Source organism: Vulpes lagopus, chromosome 6 (assembly GCF_018345385.1).
Source record: "Vulpes lagopus strain Blue_001 chromosome 6, ASM1834538v1, whole genome shotgun sequence".
Taxonomy (NCBI): Eukaryota; Metazoa; Chordata; class Mammalia; order Carnivora; family Canidae; genus Vulpes; species Vulpes lagopus.
The window spans coordinates 280247-302267 of NC_054829.1; the positions used below are offsets into that span (position 1 = coordinate 280247).

Genomic DNA, 22021 nt, shown 5'->3' on the forward strand with positions numbered 1-22021 from the left:
CTTTCTCTCCTTCTATTCTGAATGAGAACCTTGCTGGATAACATATTCTTGATCGTGTGGTTTTCTCATTTAGCACCCTGAATATGTCATGCCAGCCTGTCTGACCTGCCAGGTCTCAGTGGAGAGGGTAATGCCACGTGTACATTCCTACCCCCATAGGTTAAGAACTTCTCGTCTTGAGCCACCCTCAGGATTTTCTCTTTATCTCTGAAATTTGCAAGATTCACTATTATATGTCAAGATGTTGACCTAGTTTTATTAAATTTGAGGGGATTCTCTGTGCCTCCTGCACTTGAATGCCTATTTCCTTCCCCAGATTCAGGAAATTCTCAGCTATAATTTGTTCAAATAAACCTTCCCCCTCTTTTCTCTCCTGAAACCATATTATTGAGATATTATTTTGCTGTATGGTATTGCTGACTTCTCAAAGTCTCCTCTCATGATGCAGTAGTTTTTTTTTCTCTTTTTTTCTCAGCTCCCTTATTCTCCATTATTGTCTCTTTTTAAGATTTTATTTATTTATTCATGAGAGACACAGAGAGAGAGGCAGAGACACAGGCAGAGACCTAAGCAGGCTCCATTCAGGGAGCCTGATGTGGGACTTCATTCCAGGACCCTGGGACCATGCCATAAGCCAAAGGCAGACACTCAATCACTGAGCCATCCAGACGTCCCTTACTTTGTCTTTTATATCACTGACTCTTCTGCCTTATTTATCCTAGCAGTTAGAGCCTCCCTTTTTAAAAAATATTTTATTTATTTATTTATTTATTTATTTATTTATTTATTTATTTATCTATTTATTTATTCATGAGAGAGAGAGAGAGGGAGAAGCAGACTCCCTGCAGGGAGCCCAATGTGGGACTCAATCCCAGGACCCTGGAATCATGACCTGAGCCGAAGGCAGACGCCCAATCTCTGAGCCACCCAGGTGTCCCTAGAGCCTCCATTTTTCACTGAAGCTCAGTAACAGCATTTTCAATTTTGGCCTGATTAGATTTTAGTTCTTTTATTTCTACAATAAAGGATTCTCTAGTATTTTGTATGTTTTTTTTCAAACCCAGCTAGTATCTTGATAATCATTGTTTTGAGTTCCAGTTGTGACTTCTTTTTTATATCCATATTGATTAAATCCCTGGCTATGGGTACTACGTCTTGTTCTTTCTTTTAAGGTGAGTTTCCCTATTTCATCCTTACGTCCAGAAAAGAATAAATGAAAGACTAAGAAAAGACAAAAAATAACAACAACAGCACCAGAAAAATAAAAAGAAAGCAAACCAGAAGAAAATGGAAACAGAACAAAGTAAGAAAAAAATCAAACAAGAAGTAAAGTGGAATACAGCAATACCCTAGTCCTTGGTGTATTTTCGTCTGCTTCTTAAAAGTAACTAGACCCCAAAATAGGAAGGAAAGGAAAAGTTATACATGTACAAAAATAAAATAAAATACGATGAAAGAAAACAATAATTGAGAGGCAAAATGGTGGAAAGGAGGAGTTCTCGTTTCATATGGTCCCCTGAATTTAGCTAGGTACTATCAAATAACGCCTATGGATTCAAACTAAAATGTAAGAAAAGAATGGCTGGAATTCTACAAATAGAAAATCAACCACTTTTTATAAGATAGGAATGCAGAGAATAGAAATGGAAGGGATACAACAGAAGATAAATGGTGGGGGGATATAGGCTACCTAAGCTGGTTACCAGAAAGTGATATAGCCCTGGAGCTCAAAATCATAACCTTTAGAAATCTGCTCCATGAGAGATATCCCTGCTGAAAGGTGCTCAGTGGTGAAGTGGCACAGAATCCCAGATAGAACAGTGGGGTTGCAAGATCCCTGGAGTCACAGAAAGAACAGGGATACCTGAACTGGCAGATTTCCCAAGCTTTGGAGTGGGGAAACTGGTTTAGGTCAGCCCCCCCATCCGGGAAATAGGCTTTCAGATCAATTGGCCATAAACCCACAAATGGTGCCCCGACAGGGTGAGTACTCTCTGTGTTGCATCCCTGAAAAGGACTGGAACACAGCAACCCCATGCCTGCCTCTGGGAGAGGGAGAGCAGGTGAGTACTCTCCCTGCCAGAGCCCTGAAAAGTGCACAAATCAGGATCCCCCACAACCTCACCCAGAAGGATCTGAGTGGGCGGGGCCCATAGGAGTCTGCAGAGTTTGGCACACACCATGATCTTTCAGCTCTGGGGATAGAGTTTAGGGTAAAGTCTTTTTCATTTTCACCCTCTAAAGATGTGCAGAGAGCCTTCAGGGAACAAAAGCCACACAGCAAACAGCTCACACTTCGCCCATCCCCCTGGCAAGCAGTGGTGCCCCTCCCCCCAGGCACAGATACCTGAGAATCAGCACAGCAGACTCCTTACCCAGAAGACCAGCTGGAAGAACAGGTGAATAGCAAGTTTACGACCAAACAGAATTGCAACCCTCCAGCCTCCAGTTTTTTCTTGTTTCTTTTTCAACTTAAAAATTTCCCATTTTTTTCCTTTTTCTAGTTTCATCTAGTTTCTTATTTTATCAACTCTTTGTTTTTAAGTCTCTTTTAAACTTTGATTTTTTTTCCATTTACATTTTATAAATATATTCTCTTCATTTTTGACTTCCTTTCGCACTATTCAATCTTATTTTTTGTATATATATTCTTTGATTTCTTTATAATTTGGGGATTTAGCATCTTCTAACAAACCAGACCAAATTACAACCCAGGACAAGGTGTATCGCCCTGTTTTGTTCACGTTGTGAGATTATATTCTTTCTCCCCCCCTCTTTTTTTTCTTTTGTTTTGTTTAGTTTTTCATCTTCCTTGTCTTTTTTGGTTTTCTTTCTGATTTCTGACATCTTTGCATTTGCGTAATGTGTATTTCACTTGGGTCGTGGTTGATATTTTTTTTAATTAACTTTTATTGGTGTTTAATTTACCAACATACAGAAAAACACCCAGTGCTCATCCCGTCAAGTGTCCACCTCAGTGCCCGTCACCCATTCCCCTCCAACACCCGCCCTCCTCCCCTTCCACCACCCCTAGTTCGTTTCCCCGAGTTAGGAGTCTTTATGTTCTGTCTCCCTTCCTGATATTTCCCAACATTTCTTTTCCCTTCCTTTATATTCCCTTTCACTATTATTCATATTCCCCAGATGAATGAGAACATACACTGTTTGTCCTTCTCCGATTGACTTATTTCACTCAGCATAATACCCTCCAGTTCCATCCACGTTGAAGCAAATGGTGGGTATTTGTTGTTTCTAATTGCTGAGTAATATTCCATTGTATACATAAACCACATCTTCTTTATCCATTCATCTTTCGATGGACACCGAGGCTCCTTCCACAGTTTGGCTATTGTGGCCATTGCTGATAGAAACATCGGGGTGCAGGTGTCCCGACGTTTCATTGCATCTGAATCTTTGGGGTAAATCCCCAACAGTGAAATTGCTGGGTCGTAGGGCAGGTCTATTTTTAACTCTTTGAGGAACCTCCACACAGTTTTCCAGAGTGGCTGCACCAGTTCACATTCCCACCAACAGTGTAAGAGGGTTCCCTTTTCTCCGCATCCTCTCCAACATTTGTTGTTTCCTGCCTTGTTAATTTTCCCCATTCTCACTGGTGTGAGGTGGTATCTCATTGTGGTTTTGATTTGTATTTCCCTGATGGCAAGTGATGCAGAGCATTTTCTCATGTGCATGTTGGCCATGTCCATGTCTTCCTCTGTGAGATTTCTCTTCATGTCTTTTGCCCATTTCATGATTGGATTGTTTGTTTCTTTGGTGTTGAGTTTAATAAGTTCTTTATAGATTTTGGAAACTAGCCCTTTATCTGATATGTCATTTGCAAATATCTTCTCCCATCCTGTAGGTTGTCTTTTAGTTTTGTTGACTGTATCCTTTGCTGTGCAAAAGCTTCTTATCTTGATGAAGTCCCAATAGTTCATTTTTGCTTTTGTTTCTTTTGCCTCTGTGGATGTATCTTGCAAGAAGTTACTGTGGCCAAGTTCAAAAAGGGTGTTGCCTGTGTTCTCCTCTAGGATTTTGATGGAATCTTGTCTCACATTTAGATCTCTCATCCATTTTGAGTTTATCTTTGTGTATGGTGAAAGAGAGTGGTCCAGTTTCATTCTTCTGCATGTGGATGTCCAATTTTCCCAGCACCATTTATTGAAGAGACTGTCTTTCTTCCAATGGATAGTCTTTCCTCCTTTATCGAATATTAGATGGCCGTACATTTCAGGGTCCACTTCTGGGTTCTCTATTCTGTTCCATTGATCTATGTGTCTGTTTTTGTGCCAGTACCACACTGTCTTGATGACCACAGCTTTGTAATACAACCTGAAATCTGGCATTGTGATGCCCCCAGCTAAGGTTTTCTTTTTTAAAATTCCCCTGGCTATTCGGGGTCTTTTCTGATTCCACACAAATCTTAAAATAATTTGTTCTAACTCTCTGAAGAAAGTCCATGGTATTTTGATAGGGATTGCATTAAACGTATAAATTGCCCTGGGTAACATTGACATTTTTACAATATTAATTCTGCCAATCCATGAGCATGGAATATTTTTCCATCTCTTTGTGTCTTCCTCAATTTCTTTCAGAAGTGTTCTATAGTTTTTAGGGTATAGATCTTTTACCTCTTTGGTTAGGTTTATTCCTAGGTATCTTATGCTTTTGGGTGCAATTGTAAATGGGATTGACTCCTTAATTTCTCTTTCTTCAGTCTCATTGTTAGTGTATAGAAATGCCATTGATTTCTGGGCATTGATTTTGTATCCTGCCACGCTGCCAAATTGCTGTATGAGTTCTAGCAATCTTGGGGTGGAGGCTTTTGGGTTTTCTATGTAGAGTATCATGTCATCGGCGAAGAGGGAGAGTTTGACTTCTTCTTTGCCAATTTGAATGCCTTTAATGTCTTTTTGTTGTCTGATTGCTGAGGCGAGGACTTCCAGAACGATGTTGAACAGCAGTGGTGAGAGTGGACATCCCTGTCTTGTTCCTGATCTTAGGGGAAAGGCTCCCAGTGCTTCCCCATTGAGAATGATATTTGCTGTGGGCTTTTCGTAGATGGCTTTTAAGATGTCGAGGAAAGTTCCCTCTATCCCAACACTCTGAAGGGTTTTGATCAGGAATGGATGCTGTATTTTGTCAAATGCTTTCTCTGCATCTAATGAGAGTATCATATGGTTCTTGGTTTTTCTCTTGCTGATATGATGAATCACATTGATGGTTTTACGAGTGTTGAACCAGCCTTGTGTCCCGGGGATAAATCCTACTTGGTCATGGTGAATAATTTTCTTAATGTGTTGTTGGATCCTATTGGCTAGTATCTTGTTGAGAATTTTTGCATCCATGTTCATCAGGGATATTGGTCTGTAATTCTCCTTTTTGGTGGGGTCTTTGTCTGGTTTCGGAATTAAGGTGATGCTGGCCTCATAGAACGAATTTGGAAGTACTCCATCTCTTTCTATCTTTCCAAACAGCTTTAGTAGAATAGGTATGATTTCTTCTTTAAACGTTTGATAGAATTCCCCTGGGAAGCCATCTGGCCCTGGACTCTTGTGTCTTGGGAGGTTTTTGATGACTGCTTCAATTTCCTCCCTGGTTATTGGCCTGTTCAGGTTTTCTATTTCTTCCTGCTCCAGTTTTGGTAGTTTGTGGCTTTCCAGGAATGCGTCCATTTCTTCTAGATTTCCTAATTTATTGGCGTACAGCTGTTCATAATATGTTTTTAAAATCGTTTGGATTTCCTTGGTGTTGGTAGTGATGTCCCCTTTCTCATTCATGATTTTATTAATTTGAGTCTTCTCTCTCTTCTTTTTAATAAGGTTGGCTAATGGTTTATCTATCTTATTAATTCTTTCAAAGAACCAACTCCTGGTTCTGTTGATCTGTTCCACAGTTCTTTTGGTCTCGATATCATTGAGTTCTGCTCGAATTTTAATTAACTCTCTTCTTCTGCTGGGGGTGGGGTCTATTTGTTGCTTTTTCTCTAGTTCCTTTATGTGTAAGGTGAGCTTTTGAATTTGAGATCTTTCCAGTTTTTGAATGTATGCTTGTATTGCGATGTATTTCCCACTCAGGACTGCTTTTGCTGCATCCCAAAGATTTTGAACGGTTGTATCTTCATTTTCATTAGTTTCCATGAATCTTTTTAATTCTTCCTTAATTTCCTGGTTGACCTTTTCATCTTTTAGCAGGATGGTCCTTAACCTCCACGTGTTTGTGGTCCTTCCATATTTCTTGTTGTGATTAAGTTCTAATTTCAAGGCATTATGGTCTGAGAATATACAGGGGACTATCCCGATCTTTTGGTATCGGTTCAGACCCGATTTGTGACCCAGTATGTGGTCTATTCTGGAGAAAGTTCCATGTGCACTTGAGAAGAATGTGTATTCAGTTGAGTTTGGATGTAAAGTTCTGTAGATATCTGTGAAATCCATCTGGTCCAGTGTATCATTTAAAGCTCTCGTTTCTTTGGAGATGTTGTGCTTAGAAGACCTATCCAGGGTAGAAAGAGCTAGATTGAAGTCACCAAGTATAAGTGTATTATTATCAAGGTATTTCTTGAGTTTGGTTATTAATTGGTTTAAATATTTGGCAGCTCCCACATTCGGGGCATATATATTGAGGAGTGTTAAGTCCTCTTGTTGGATAGATCCTTTGAGTATGAGATAGTGTCCCTCTTCATCTCTCACTATAGTCTTCGGGGTAAATTTTAATTTATCTGATATAGGGATGGCAACCCCTGCTTTCTTTTGAGGACCATTTGAATGGTAAATGGTTCTCCAACCTTTTATTTTCAGGTTGTAGGTGTCCTTCTGTCTAAAATGAGTCTCTTGTAGACAGCAAATAGATGGGTCCTGCTTTTTTATCCAGTCTGAAACCCTGCGCCTTTTGATGGGGTCATTAAGCCCGTTCACATTCAGAGTTACTATTGATAGATATGAGTTTAGTGTCATCATATCTATTCAGTCCTTGTTTTTGTGGATTGTTCCACTGAACTTCTTCTTTTTTTTTTTTTTCTGAACTTCTTCTTAAAGGGGAATTTTAAGAGTTCCCCTTAAAATTTCTTGCAGAGCTGGTTTGGAGGTTACATATTCTTTCAGTTCCTGCCTGTCTTGGAAGCTCTTTATCTCTCCTTCCATTTTGAATGAAAGCCTTGCTGGGTAAAGTATTCTTGGTTGCATGTTCTTTTCATTTAGGACCCTGAATATATCCTGCCAGCCCTTTCTGGCCTGCCAGGTCTCTGTGGAGAGGTCTGCTGTTACCCTAATATTCCTCCCCATAAAAGTCAGGGACTTTTTTTCTCTTGCTGCTTTAAGGATCTTCTCCTTATCTTTGGAATTTGCAAGCTTCACTATTAAATGTCGAGGTGTTGAACGGTTTTTGTTGATTTTAGGGGGGGATCTCTCTATTTCCTGGATCTGAATGCCTGTTTCCCTTCCCAGATTCGGAAAGTTTTCAGCTAGGATTTGTTCAAATACATATTCTGGCCCTCTGTCCCTTTCCGCACCCTCGGGAACCCCAATTAAACGTAGGTTTTTCTTCCTCAGGCTATCATTTATTTCCCTTAATCTATCCTCATGATCTTTTAATTGCCTGTCTCTTTTTTCCTCAGTTTCCCTCTTTGCCATCAACTTGTCTTCTATGTCACTCACTCGTTCTTCCACCTCGTCAAGCCTCGTCGTTAGGACTTCTAGCTTGGATTGCATCTCATTTAATTGATTTTTAATTTCTGCCTGATTAGATCTAAATTCTGCAGTCATGAAGTCTCTTGAGTCCTTTATGGTTTTTTCTAGAGCCACCAGTAGCTGTAAAATAGTGCTTCTGAATTGGCTTTCTGACATTGAATTGTAATCCATATTTTGTAACTCTGTGGGAGAGTGGGCTGTTTCTGATTCTTTTTTTTTGAAGGGTTTTCCTTCTAGTCATTTTGCTCAGTGCAGAGTGGCCAAAAACAAGTTGTATTGGGAAAAGGAGAAAAAGAGAGAGAAGGAAAGAAAAGAGAAAAAGAAAAAAGAGAAAGAAGAAAAAAATACGGGAAAAAGAGAAGAAAAAGAAAAAGAAAGAAAGGAGAAAAAAGAAAAAAGGGGGGGTGGGGGAAGCAATCAGAAATCAAGAAGAAAGAGAGAAAAAAAAGCGCAAAACAAAAAAAAACAAAACAAAAAAAAAAAACAAAAACAAAAAAACAAAAAACAAAAAACAAAAAAAACCACGGGGGAGTATCTTCCGATTCTGTGTAGTTTAAGTCCCTTGACTTCCCTTGGAACTGGTCCGTCTCGCTGGTCTTCTGGGGGAGGGGCCTGCTGTGCTGATTCTCAGGTGTTAGCACTTGGGGGAGCTGCTCTGCCCCTGCCTGGTGCAGGGCTCGGTGGGGGTTGTTCACCCCGTGAGGCCCCGGGAGGAAGCCACAGTGGCGGGGGCAGCTCTGGGACCCTCGAGTCAGCTCCCGCAGTAGCTCCGGGGCTCTCCGTCTGCAGGGCCTGGAGGCTCCGGGGCGGGGCCGCTGATCTGCTCAGTTCCAGGCAGGAGCGTCCTTGCTGTCCTGGGCCCTCCCGGCCTCTGCCTGTCCCGGGGGAGGCCGGATCCTGGGCTGTGTCCCGGCGCCCTGTGCTCCGGGGCCTGCGCTGTTGGATTCGCGCTCCCGCCCCACAGCCCCCTCCGCGGAGCCGCCGCCCGAGCCCCTCCGAGCTGTTCCCGGAGCCGCGCCGCCCCCTCCGCGGAGCCGCCGCCCGAGCCCCTCCGAGCTGTTCCCGGAGCCGCGCCTCCCCCTCCGCGGAGCTTCTTCCTCCGCCCGAGCCGCCGCCGCTGAGCTGCTCCCGGAGCCCCGCAGCCCCCTCCGCGGAGCCGCCGCCCGAGCCCCCCCGAGCTGCTCCGGGTCCCGCCGAGCGCTGCAGCCCTTAGGGAGCTCGGGGCATCTCCCGGGGCGCAGTTCCTCTGTTACTGTCCCAGGGAGCCCGAGGGCATCCCCGCCTTTCTGGGGATCCTGCTCCAATTCCCGGGGAGCCCCTTTCCGCGGGGAAGGTCGGTGCAGCTCCTGCTCCTCCGGGACGGGGCTCTCCTGTCCTGGGGACACTCGCCCCGGCCTCAGCCCGGCTCCTCGTGGGCCCCTCCCCCTTGGAGGCCTTTTGTTCCTTTATTTCTTTTTCCCCGTCGTCCTACCTTGATAGAGGCGCGAACTCTTCTCACTGTAGCGTTCCAGCTGGTCTCTCTTTAAATCTCAGGCCGAATTCGTAGGTTTTCAGGATGATTGGATGGTTTTCTAGGTAATTTGCTGAGGACAGGTGACCTGGAGACCCTACTCCTCCGCCATCTTGCCCCTCCCCCCGTGGTTGATATTTTTGATAGTGCTCACGTGTCCATCGATCCTTCTCAGGGAAAAATGACTAGAAGGAGAAATTCAAAACAAAAGAAAGAACCAGAGGTCATACTCTCTGCCACAGAACAAATCAATATGGCTTTAAGTAAATGTCAAAGATGTAATTCAGAATAACAGTTATAAAGTTACTAGCTGGGCTTGAAAAAAAGCATAAAAGATACTAGAGAATCTCTTAGTGCAGAAATGATGAGAACTGAGTGTATTATGAAACTGACAAACCATTGAAAACTACAATGGAAAATAATGATATACTATTTGTTGGCAAACTGAATTTAAATTAAAAAAAGAAATGAGGGGATCCCTGAGTGGCTCAGTAGTTTGGCACCTGCCTTCAGCTCAGGGTGTGTTCTGAGAGTCCCAGGATCAAGTCCCACATCAGGCTTCCTGGATGGAGCCTGCTTCTCCCTCTGCCTGTATCTCTGCCTGTGCCTCTGCGTCTCTCTCTCTCTCTCTCTCTCTCTCGTATCTCATGAATAAATAAATAAAATCTTTAAAAATAATAATAATAAAATCGTATAAAAAAGAAACAAGATCGAATCAGGTGAAAAAGAAAAAATGCTCTAACTGCAATGCAGTCTAAATTGGATGCTCTAACAGCTAGGGTAAGTGAGGCAAAAGGGACAGTAAGTGACTTAGAAGACAAATTGATAGGAAGGAAGCTGAGAAAAAGAGAGAAACACAACTAAGGACCACAAAGGAAAGCTTTGAGAAATCAAAGATGCCATAAAATGAAGCAAATCCGAATTATTGGAGTGCCTGAGGGCAAGAAAGAGAAAGAGAGCAAGAAAGAGTATTTGAGCAAATCATGGCGGAGAACTTCCTTCATCTGGGGAAGGAAACAAAGAAAGAAACATTCACAACTAAGAGGTAGAGAGGACCCCTCCCAATATCAATAAAATAGCCCATTACCCCAACATATATTAGTGAAATATATATAATTTCAACCAGGAAAATAGAGAAGAATTTTATTAGTTTTTAAAATATTATTTTTATTGGAGTTGTTTCCCAACATATAGCATATGACCCAGTGCTCATCCCATCAAGTGCCCCCCTGAGTGCCCGTCACTCAATCATCCCAAACCACCGCCCACTTCCCCTTACACCACCCCTTGTTCCATTCCCAGAGTTAGAAGTCTCTCACAATCTGTCACCTCCAGTGATATTTCCCATATATTTTCTCTCCTTTCTCCTTTCACTATTTTTCATATTCCCCAAATGAAAGAGACCATATACTGTTTGTCCTTCTCTGATTGACTTATTTCACTCAGCATAATACCCTCCAGTTCCATCCACGTCGAAGCAAGTGGTGGGTATTTGTCGTTTCTAATGGCTGAGGAATATTCCATTGTATACATAGACCACATCTTCTTTATCCATTCATCTTTCGATGGACACCGAGGCTCCTTCCACAGTTTGGCTATTGTGGACATTGCTGCTAGAACCATCGGGGTGCAGGTGTCCCAGCGTTTCATTACATCTGTATCTTTGGGGTAAATCCCCAACAGTGCAATTGCTGGGTCGTTGGGCAGGTCTACTTTTAACTCTTTGAGGAACCTCCACACAGTTTTCCAGAGTGGCTGCACCAGTTCACATTCCCACCAACAGTGCAGGAGGGTTCCCCTTTCTCCACATCCTCTCCAACATGTGTTGTTTCCTGCCTTGTTAATTTTCCCCATTCTCACTGGTGTGAGGTGGGATCTCATTGTGGTTTTGATTTGTATTTCCCTGATGGCAAGTGATTCAGAGCATTTTCTCATGTGCTTGCTGGCCAAGTCTATGTCTTCCTCTGTGAGATTTCTGTTCATGTCTTTTGCCCATTTCATGATTGAATTGTATGTTTCTTTGCTGTTGAGTTTAATAAGTTCTTTATAGATCTTGGAAACTAGCCCTGTATCTGGTACATCATTTGAAAATATATTCTCCCATCTGTAGGTTGTCTTTTAGTTTTGTTGACTGTATCCTTTGCTGTGCAAAAGCTTCGTATCTTGATGAAGTCCCAATAGTTCATGTTTGCTTTGTTTCTTTTGCCTTTGTGGATGTATCTTGCAAGAAATTACTGTGGCCAAGTTCCAAAAGGGTGTTGCCTGTGTTCTCCTCTAGGATTTTGATGGAATCTTGTCTCACATTTAGATCTTTCAACCATTTTGAGTTTATCTTTATGTATGGTGAAAGAGAGTGGTCCAGTTTCATTCTTCTGCATGTGGATGTCCAATGTTCCCAGGACCATTTATTGAAGAGACTGTCTTTCTTCCAGTGGATAGTCTTTCCTCCTTTGTCGAATATTAGTTGACCATATAGTTGAGGGTCCACTTCTGGATTCTCTATTCCATTCCGTTGATCTATGTGTCTGTTTTTGTGCCAGGACCACACTGTCTTGATGACCACAGCTTTGTAGTACAACCTGAAATCTTGCATTATGATGCCCCCAGCTATGGGTTTTTTTTTTAAATCCCCCGGGGTATTCGGGGTCTTTTCTGATTCCACACAAATCTTAAAATAATTTGTCCTAACTCTCTGAAGAAAGTACATGGTATTTTGATAGGGATTGCATTAAATGTGTAAATTGCCCTGAGCAATACTGACATTTTCATAATATTAATTCTGCCAATTCAAGTGTATGGAATATTTTCCCATCTCTTTGTGTCTTCCTCAATTTCTTTCAGAAGTGTTTTATAGTTTTTAAGTTATAAATCCTTTACCTCTTTGGTTTGGTTTATTCCTAGGTATCTTATGCTTTTGGGTGCAATTGTAAATGAGATTGACTCCTTAATTTCTCTTTCTTCAGTCTCATTGTTAGTGTATAGAAATGCCACTGACTTCTGGGCATTGATTTCATATGCTGCCACACTGCCAAATTGCTGTATGAGTTCTAGCAATCTTGGGTGGAGGCTTTTAGGCTTTCTATGTAGAGTATCATGTCATCGGCAAAGAGGGAGAGTTTGACTTCTTCTTTGCCAATTCGAATGCCTTTAATGTCTTTTTGTTGCCTTATTGCTGAGGCTAGGACTTCCAGTACTATGTTGAATAGCAGTGGTGAGAGTGGACATCCCTGTCTTGTTCCTGATATTAAGGGAAAGGCTCCCAGTGCTTCCCCTTTGAGAATATTTGCTGTGGGCTTTTTGTAGATGGTTTTTAAGATGCTGAGGAATGTTCCCTCTATCCCTACACTCTGAAGAGTTTTGATCATGAACGGATGCTGTATTTTGTCAAATGCTTTCTCTGGATCTATGGAGAGGATCATATGGTTCTTGTTTTTTCTCTTGATATGATCAATCACATTGATTGCTTTACAAGTGTTGAACCAGCCTTGCATTTTGAGGATAAATGCCATTTGGTCATAGTGAATAATCCTCTTAATGTATTGTTGGATCCTACTGGCTAGTATCTTCTTGAGATTTTTTTGCATCTGTGTTCATCAGGGATGTTGGTCTATGATTCTCCTTTTTGGTGGCATCTTTCTCTGGTTTTGGAATTAAGGTGATGCCGGCCTCATAGAACGAGTTTGGAAGTATTCCATCCCTTTCTAACTTTCAGAACAGCTTTTGTAGAATACGTATGGTGTCTTCTTTAAACAATTGATAGAATTCCCCTGGGAAGAAACAAACAAGGGGTGGTAGAAAGGGAGGTGGGCAGGGAGTGGGGATGACTGGGTGGCAGGCACTGAGGGGGAAACTTGATGGGATGAGCACTGGGTATTATTCTATATGTTGGCAAATTGAATGCCAAAAAAAATAAATTTTAAAAATGAATTCCCCTGGGAAGCCATTTGGCCCCGGACTTTTGTGTCTTGGGAGGTTTTTGATGACTGCTTCAATTTCTTACCTGGTTATCAGGCTTTCAGGTTTTTATTTCTTCCTGTTCCAGTTTTGGTAGTTTGTGGTTTTCCTGAAATGCATCCATTTCTTCTAGGTTGCCTAATTTATTGGCGTACAACTGCTCATAATATGTTTTTAAAATCGTTTGAATTTCCTTGGTATTGGTGGTGATATCTCTTTTTGTTTCATAATTTTATTAATTGGAGTCTTTACTCTTTTGTTTTTAATACGGCTGGCTAATGGTTTATCTATCTTACTAATTCTTTCAAGGAACTAATTGCTGGGTTATTGATCTGTTCCACAGTTCTTCTGGTCTCTATTTCACTGAGTTCTGCTAGAATCATTATTAACTGTCTTATTCTGATGGGTGTAGGATCTGTTTGCTCTTCCTTCACCAGTTCCTTTAGATGCAAAGTTAACTTGTGTATTTGAGTTTTATCCAGTTTTTTGAGGGATGCTTGTATGGTGACATATTTCCCTCCCAAGACTGCTTTTGCAGTATCCCAAAGATTTTGAATGGTTGTGTCTTCATTCTCATTAGTCTCCAGGAATCTTTTTAATTCTTCACTAATTCCTGGTTGACCCTATCATATTTTAACAAGATGGTCTTTAACATCCACGTGTTTGAATTTCTTCCAAATTTCTTCTTCTAATGTGTGGGAAATATCAGAAAGGGAGACAGAACATAAAGACTCCTAACTCTGGGAAAGGAACTAGGGGTGGTGGAAGGGGAGGAGGGCGGGGGGTGGGGGTGAATGGGTGACGGGCACTGAGGGGGGCACTTGACGGGATGAGCACTGGGTGTTATTCTGTATGTTGGCAAATTGAACACCAATAAAAAAATAAATTTATTATTAAAAAAAACAAATTTCTTCTTCTGATTGAGTTCTAGTTTCAAAGCACTGCAGTCTGAAAATATGCAGGGGACAATCCCAATCCTTTGGTATCACTTAAGACCTGATTTTAATCCAGTACTTGGTCTATTTTGGAGAAAGTTACATGTGCACTTGAGAAGAATGTGTATTCAGTTGTGTTTGGATGTAAAGTTCTGTGAATATCTGTGAAATCCATCTGGTCCAGTGTATCATTTAAAGCTCTTGTTTTATAGAAAGAGATGGAGTACTTCCAAATTCGTTCTATGAGGCCAGCATCACCTTAATTCCGAAACCAGACAAAGACCCCACCAAAAAGGAGAATTACAGACCAATATCCCTGATGAACATGGATGCAAAAATTCTCAACAAGATACTAGCCAATAGGATCCAACAACACATTAAGAAAATTATTCACCATGACCAAGTAGGATTTATCCCTGGGACACAAGGCTGGTTCAACACTCGTAAAACCATCAATGTGATTCATCATATCAGCAAGAGAAAAACCAAGAACCATATGATACTCTCATTAGATGCAGAGAAAGCATTTGACAAAATACAGCATCCATTCCTGATCAAAACCCTTCAGAGTGTTGGGATAGAGGGAACTTTCCTCGACATCTTAAAAGCCATCTACGAAAAGCCCACAGCAAATATCATTCTCAATGGGGAAACACTGGGAGCCTTTCCCCTAAGATCAGGAACAAGACAGGGATGTCCACTCTCACCACTGCTGTTCAACATCGTTCTGGAAGTCCTCGCCTCAGCAATCAGACAACAAAAAGACATTAAAGGCATTCAAATTGGCAAAGAAGAAGTCAAACTCTCCCTCTTCGCCGATGACATGATACTCTACATAGAAAACCCAAAAGCCTCCACCCCAAGATTGCTAGAACTCATACAGCAATTTGGCAGCGTGGCAGGATACAAAATCAATGCCCAGAAATCAATGGCATTTCTATACACTAACAATGAGACTGAAGAAAGAGAAATTAAGGAGTCAATCCCATTTACAATTGCACCCAAAAGCATAAGATACTTAGGAATAAACCTAACCAAAGAGGTAAAAGATCTATACCCTAAAAACTATAGAACACTTCTGAAAGAAATTGAGGAAGACACAAAGAGATGGAAAAATATTCCATGCTCATGGATTGGCAGAATTAATATTGTAAAAATGTCAATGTTACCCAGGGCAATTTATACGTTTAATGCAATCCCTATCAAAATACCATGGACTTTCTTCAGAGAGTTAGAACAAATTATTTTAAGATTTGTGTGGAATCAGAAAAGACCCCGAATAGCCAGGGGAATTTTAAAAAAGAAAACCTTAGCTGGGGGCATCACAATGCCAGATTTCAGGTTGTATTACAAAGCTGTGGTCATCAAGACAGTGTGGTACTGGCACAAAAACAGACACATAGATCAATGGAACAGAATAGAGAACCCAGAAGTGGACCCTGAAATGTACGGTCATCTAATATTCGATAAAGGAGGAAAGACTATCCATTGGAAGAAAGACAGTCTCTTCAATAAATGGTGCTGGGAAAATTGGACATCCACATGCAGAAGAATGAAACTGGACCACTCTCTTTCACCATACACAAAGATAAACTCAAAATGGATGAGAGATCTAAATGTGAGACAAGATTCCATCAAAATCCTAGAGGAGAACACAGGCAACACCCTTTTTGAACTTGGCCACAGTAACTTCTTGCAAGATACATCCACGAAGGCAAAAGAAACAAAAGCAAAAATGAACTATTGGGACTTCATCAAGATAAGAAGCTTTTGCACAGCAAAGGATACAGTCAACAAAACTAAAAGACAACCTACAGAATGGGAGAAGATATTTGCAAATGACATATCAGATAAAGGGCTAGTTTCCAAAATCTATAAAGAACTTATTAAACTCAACACCAAAGAAACAAACAATCCAATCATGAAATGGGCAAAAGACATGAAGAGAAATCTCACAGAGGAAGACATGGACATGGCCAACAAGCACATGAGAAAATGCTCTGCATCACTTGCCATCAGGGAAATACAAATCAAAACCACAATGAGATATCACCTCACACCAGTGAGAATGGGGAAAATTAACAAGGCAGGAAACAACAAATGTTGGAGAGGATGCGGAGAAAAGGGAACCCTCTTACACTGTTGGTGGGAATGTGAACTGGTGCAGCCACTCTGGAAAACTGTGTGGAGGTTCCTCAAAGAGTTAAAAATAGACCTGCCCTACGACCCAGCAATTGCACTGTTGGGGATTTACCCCAAAGATTCAGATGCAATGAAACGTCGGGACACCTGCACCCCGATGTTTCTATCAGCAATGGCCACAATAGCCAAACTGTGGAAGGAGCCTCGGTGTCCATCGAAAGATGAATGGATAAAGAAGATGTGGTTTATGTATACAATGGAATATTACTCAGCAATTAGAAACGACAAATACCCACCATTTGCTTCAACGTGGATGGAACTGGAGGGTATTATGCTGAGTGAAATAAGTCAATCGGAGAAGGACAAACAGTGTATGTTCTCATTCATCTGGGGAATATGAATAATAGTGAAAGGGAATATAAAGGAAGGGAAAAGAAATGTTGGGAAATATCAGGAAGGGAGACAGAACATAAAGACTCCTAACTCGGGGAAACGAACTAGGGGTGGTGGAAGGGGAGGAGGGCGGGTGTTGGAGGGGAATGGGTGACAGGCACTGAGGTGGACACTTGACGGGATGAGCACTGGGTGTTTTTCTGTATGTTGGTAAATTAAACACCAATAAAAGTTAATTAAAAAAAAAAAGTGAAAGGGAATATAAAGGAAGGGAAAAGAAATGTTGGGAAATATCAGGAAGGGAGACAGAACATAAAGACTCCTAACTCTGGGAAACGAACTAGGGGTGGTGGAAGGGGAGGAGGGCGGGTGTTGGAGGGGAATGGGTGACGGGCACTGAGGTGGACACTTGACGGGATGAGCACTGGGTGTTTTTCTGTATGTTGGTAAATTAAACACCAATAAAAAAAAAAAAAAAAAAAAAGAAGACAGAATATGTATAGTCAGTCACTTTATAATTTAAAAAAAAAAACAAAAAAAAAGAATGAAATCTTGCCATTTTCAATAACACGGATGGAGCTAGAGAGTATTATGCTGAGTGAAATAGAGAAAGACAAATACCACATGATTTCACTTATCTGTGGAATTTAAGAAACAAAACAAATGAGCAAAAAGGAAAGAGAAAGAAAGACAAACCAAGAAACAGAATCTCAACTATAGAGAACACACTGATGGTGACCACAGGAGCGATGGGTGGGAGATGGGGGATGAGGATTAAGGACTGCACTTGTCTTGATGAAGCAAAATAAAATAAAATGATTATTTAAAAAACAAATTTAAAGATTTCAGCCTCCATGTCATGGCAGAGGACTCCTTGCCTCTTCTCTGTACGTACTCCCTGGCATTGAGCTCCTCTTTTGCATCACTACCTCTTAATCCTGCAAGACTCATGAGCAAGATGCTACTTCCCATGTTCCTGCAGATAAGGGATCTTGAAGCTCAAAGCATTCAAGTGACTCTTCCAAGGAAGATCATGGTAAATGTGGAAAAGGACTAAGCTGCACCTCTGCACACACCAAAGTCCCTGCTTTCTTACTGCAAGAAGAGCAGCTGGTCTACCCATGGCAGGGGCCACAAGGAGCTGGCTCTTAGCAGACACAGAGCCATCAGAAGAAAAGCAACTCACCACGTATGAGCTAACTGGGTGGGTCAGTGGTCATGGTGGTGGCACCTCACCATCTTCATGTTCCAAAAGCTGAGAGTCATGTTTCCCCATTCTGTCCACCCAGACACTTTATCCACAGAACATCCACTCTCTCTAACACAATTGGGGTGCCCAGTCTTGACTAATGGCCTTGGGAGGCCCCCAAGAATTCCAAAGGCACTTTGCTCTTCCCTTCCCGCTCACTACTAGGTGGGAACCTATGAAGACAGGAGTCTGTGGGAACAATGAGGAAGGGGTAAGAGCCTCCCAGTCTAAGTCGGGACAGTCCTCAGGACAAAATCTTGAATGCTGCCTCAAAAGTGCATATGGCTGGCAATGCTCACAAGAGCATGACAACAGTGACAAGGGGTCAGGGCCTTTGGCTGTGGACATCCCTCTGGGTACTGTTGGCTGGGCATTGAGCTTAACCTGATTTATTGCAGCCTTAAGGTAAAGAAGGGGTGAGGGGACATGTCATGATCTCTGAGACTTAGTGAATGTCCAGGTCATTGCAGAGCTTGAGCTGCAGGGACGGGCACGTCCCACTCTTGCTGGGGGCGGGCATGGAGGGTGGTGGCCCCAGGACCTGAGCCACCCATTGTGGCCACCCACCCATTCCCTGCAGCCATTCTCAGAAGCAGCCCTTCTGTGCCACCAAGAAAGCAGGTTGACGTGAGCTGTCTGTCCAGCCTGGTGAAAGAATCCTGCCAGGTCCAGGGGACGAGACCCTCAGGGAGACCCGAGATGGACATGGGATTCACTCTGGACAAGGAGATACAGAAGATGTCGAGGCTTCCCTTCTTGTACAAAAAGCCAGGATGGCAATGAGAGTGCGTTACCTCCTGCTGGGCCCTTGGCTTCGGGCACTGGTGGCTGCAGCAGCCCCTCTCCTGCCATGAAGGAACGCCCTTCACAGAGACACCCACCCAACACCCTACACCCTCAGCGACATCAGCCCTGGTTACCCACTGGTCAACCCTCGGTCTCATGTCTGAAGTTGCTCCAGGCCCTAGAGAGTGATGACTGCCCCGGCCTGCTGGCCCCTTCTCTCTGGGCTTTGTTAACCACCTAGCACCTCTCTGAGCTGCAGGGACAAGGGTGGTGCTGCCAGGAGCCACTGGGGTCTTCTGTTCTTCCCATAGCAGGACTTGGAGCCCCTCCCCTTGTTGTTTCATATTTGTTTGTAAGCTCTTGCCTTTTTTTCCTGGTTTTTACTCCTTTTTGCTTACGTCACAGGGTCTCAGAGGAGGGAAATTCTGTTTCTTATTCCTCTCTGTTCCCTTTGGTGGCTTCTCACAACCTTCGGTTTGTTGGCAACAGCAGCTATTTGCTCTTTGCAGCTTCTGGCCTGAGAAATGTAGCAAGAGGACTTTCTTCTTGTGTTCTCACCCATATGGACCTTCCTCCTGGAGCGTCAGGCTCAGGAAGCAGCTCCCTGCTGGCAGAGGCCACCAGAGGTAAAGTCTCAGAGACAAAGCTTCTCCCTGTGAGTGTGAGGACCAGCGGTCAGTACTCAGAGCACACCTGCATTCTGGCCATCTGGTCTACCACCGTGCTCGATTCCGGGGGGAACAAGACCCTGCAGCAAGATTAGCTCACCAAGGCATGGCAGCACCACAAGCCCCAGGCCAGCCACTCCTAGCTCACCGCCTTTTTCAGAAGCAATTGCGTGGACATGTCCTGACTGAACAGGGTGGTCTCCCCACCTGCCTTGGAGTTCGGCCTCTGACTCAACTCTGAGTCTTGCTCAGGGCAGCTGAGTCAGCCAGGAGACACCTTCCCAGTCACTGTTCTGGAAGGCGTAGGGGAGCCAGGAGCCTGCAGCTGTGAGCAGAGGCTGGAAGACCCACCAGTTAGCCCAATCCTGGCCACCCCATTATGCTGGTCCAGACACCACAGCCAGCCCTCGCCAAGGTGCACACCTGAAACGCCCATGTCCTCTCCCTGGACGATAGGGCCAGGCTCCCAGCACTGAGCATGAGCACAGCCAGCCACACAGACCCAGCTCAGCTGCCCCGATCCAAACTGCACACAGTGTGCAGTTCTCTGTGGAAGGCTCAAGAGCTATGCCAAGGTTAGGTGCTATCCTCCCCAAGGGCCTGACAGGACGCGCAGGTCCCCCAGAGCTGTGATGGGTCCTCTGTAGGCCAGACGGCACCTGCAACCTGCCTGGTTTTCTGTCTCTGCCATGGTGGAGAGGCAGGGCTAGGGCCTAGGGCTGGGAGCTGGAAGAGATGGGCCTGCAGGGCACAGAGGGCACCTGCCCTTCCCCCAGCCAGGAACTGAAGGTTCTAGAAAGCCAGAGCAGGTGCTTCCTGAAGGGCCAGAGCAGAGCTTACCCTTGTTCCCTAAAAGGAGAGAAGAGGTCCCAAGGCTGAGACCTTAACACAGTGATCCCAGAAAGGGGCTGGGGCTCAACAAGCCCTGCCTGTGAGCCAGGAGCTACCCCTGTGGGTTCCCAGGAGGCCCGGGCATGGGGATGGGAAGGGACCAGAGGCCACAACCCAGCCCTCAACCTGCCCTGCCCCCCAGCCCGGGTCCCCAGGGCCAGCCGTTCTCATGGAGGCTGCAGCCACCCCCTCCCATGACAGACCACTGCTCTTTCTCCACTGTCCCTGCCTCATCCCTGCCTCCCCTCCCCCACTGGCTTCCTTCACAGGTGCCTCGGGCCCCTTAGGCTGCTCTGCCCCTACACAGGGCCTCCCTACGGTTCTCCCCCGGCTGGGCCGTCATCACCCGACTGGACACTGTCCATGTGCTGGTGTCCAGCCATGTCCAGAGAGGCTCTGCACCCCAGCATGGCAGCGGGTCCCCCCCCACACCTGTCGTCAGCCTCCCCGAGGTGACATCGACAGCTACACCCCTCGCTGGGCCTGCTTCTCCTCATTTTCCCAAGACCAGGCCAGAAGCCTAGAGCCCCAGCCTCAGCCCTGAATCCTGGGTGCACAGCCCTGCAAGGCGCACTGTCCTGCCCTCCCTGCTCCCCCCATCCTCATCCCACCACCTCCCACAGGAGACCCTGTGACCTACCTGCCACCCCAGGGGCTCCCTAACAATCTCCCAGCATCCAGGCTTCCCTCTCCTGCTGCCTCCAGGCCTCCTGGATCCATTCTTCACACCGTACTGGACAGAACTTTCCAGAAAGAGACTCTAAACAGGGCCCGCACACCCATCAGCCTCTTCGAGGGGCACACAGGCCACTCAACTACATGGAGCCTCCTCCGTAGGCGCATGGCCAGCCTGGGGTTTTGGCAACTTACTCTTCACTGACCCCTCTGCCAGCAAGCCTGTCATCGCCCCCTCCCAGTCCCTGGCCCACACATGAGCACACCTGCCTCACCAGCATGGGCCCGGGGAGCCTGTAGGTCCTGGCACCCAGCCTGATGGGTGGTGTCTGGGGACAGCAGCCTGTGTGGGGTGGGGGTGGGGCGGCCCTGGGCCCTGGACCCTCATGCCCCTCCCCCTGCACCCACCCCACAGCCAGGGGCATGCAGAGCTGAGAGCCTTCTCCATGACCAGCAGTTGGGGCAGACAGGCATGTGGCAGCCACAGTGGGCACTGCCTTGGCCCCCAGGGGCCTGTTCACGAGGACACTGATGTGCTGCTCTGTGTGCACAGACGTGGCCAGGGGGGAAGCAGCCTTGCAGGCCGAGACTCTGGGAGGCCCCTGGGGCGGGCTGGTGGTTGTCCACCCCCTGGGGGCCCCGGGGCCTGGGTGGGGACCAGGGGCCCAGCAAGCACTGGTGCTGCCTGCCCCTCCACCTGTGCCACCACCCAAGGCCCACGTGGCCTGAATGCAGGTGGCCCATGGGCGCAGCCTTGGACCTTCTCTAATTTCAGGAAGAGCAAAGGAAAACTGATGCAGGAGAGCCTTCAATGCTGGGATTGTTGTTCGTAGTGGCCACCAGTTTGCAGCTGATGTGGGAATGGCTGGGAGGATGCAGCCCCGTCTCCCGTGCCAGCTCTGAGGCCCCACCCAGCACCCCTCTGGCCCTGGGGGTTTTGGCCCAGGCAGGAACCACAGTGCTAACTGGGGACACAGTGATTGACAGCTCTACAAAAACCTGGTGGTCCAGCGGTCCGAGGGTGCCTGAGGCTCATGGGGCAGGCTCACTGCAGACCCAGCGTGGGTCAGCGGGCAGCCCCAGGAGGCTGAGAGGGGTGCTTAGTCTGCTCAGAAGGGACATGGCAAGTG

The 22021-nt window shown here is 45.0% G+C and overlaps 1 gene segment (V, D, J or C); it reads left to right on the forward strand.

The window, feature by feature from the left end:
- The window catches only part of LOC121492976, a 287174-nt gene that overhangs the window by 250768 nt on the left and 14385 nt on the right, over window positions 1-22021 (forward strand).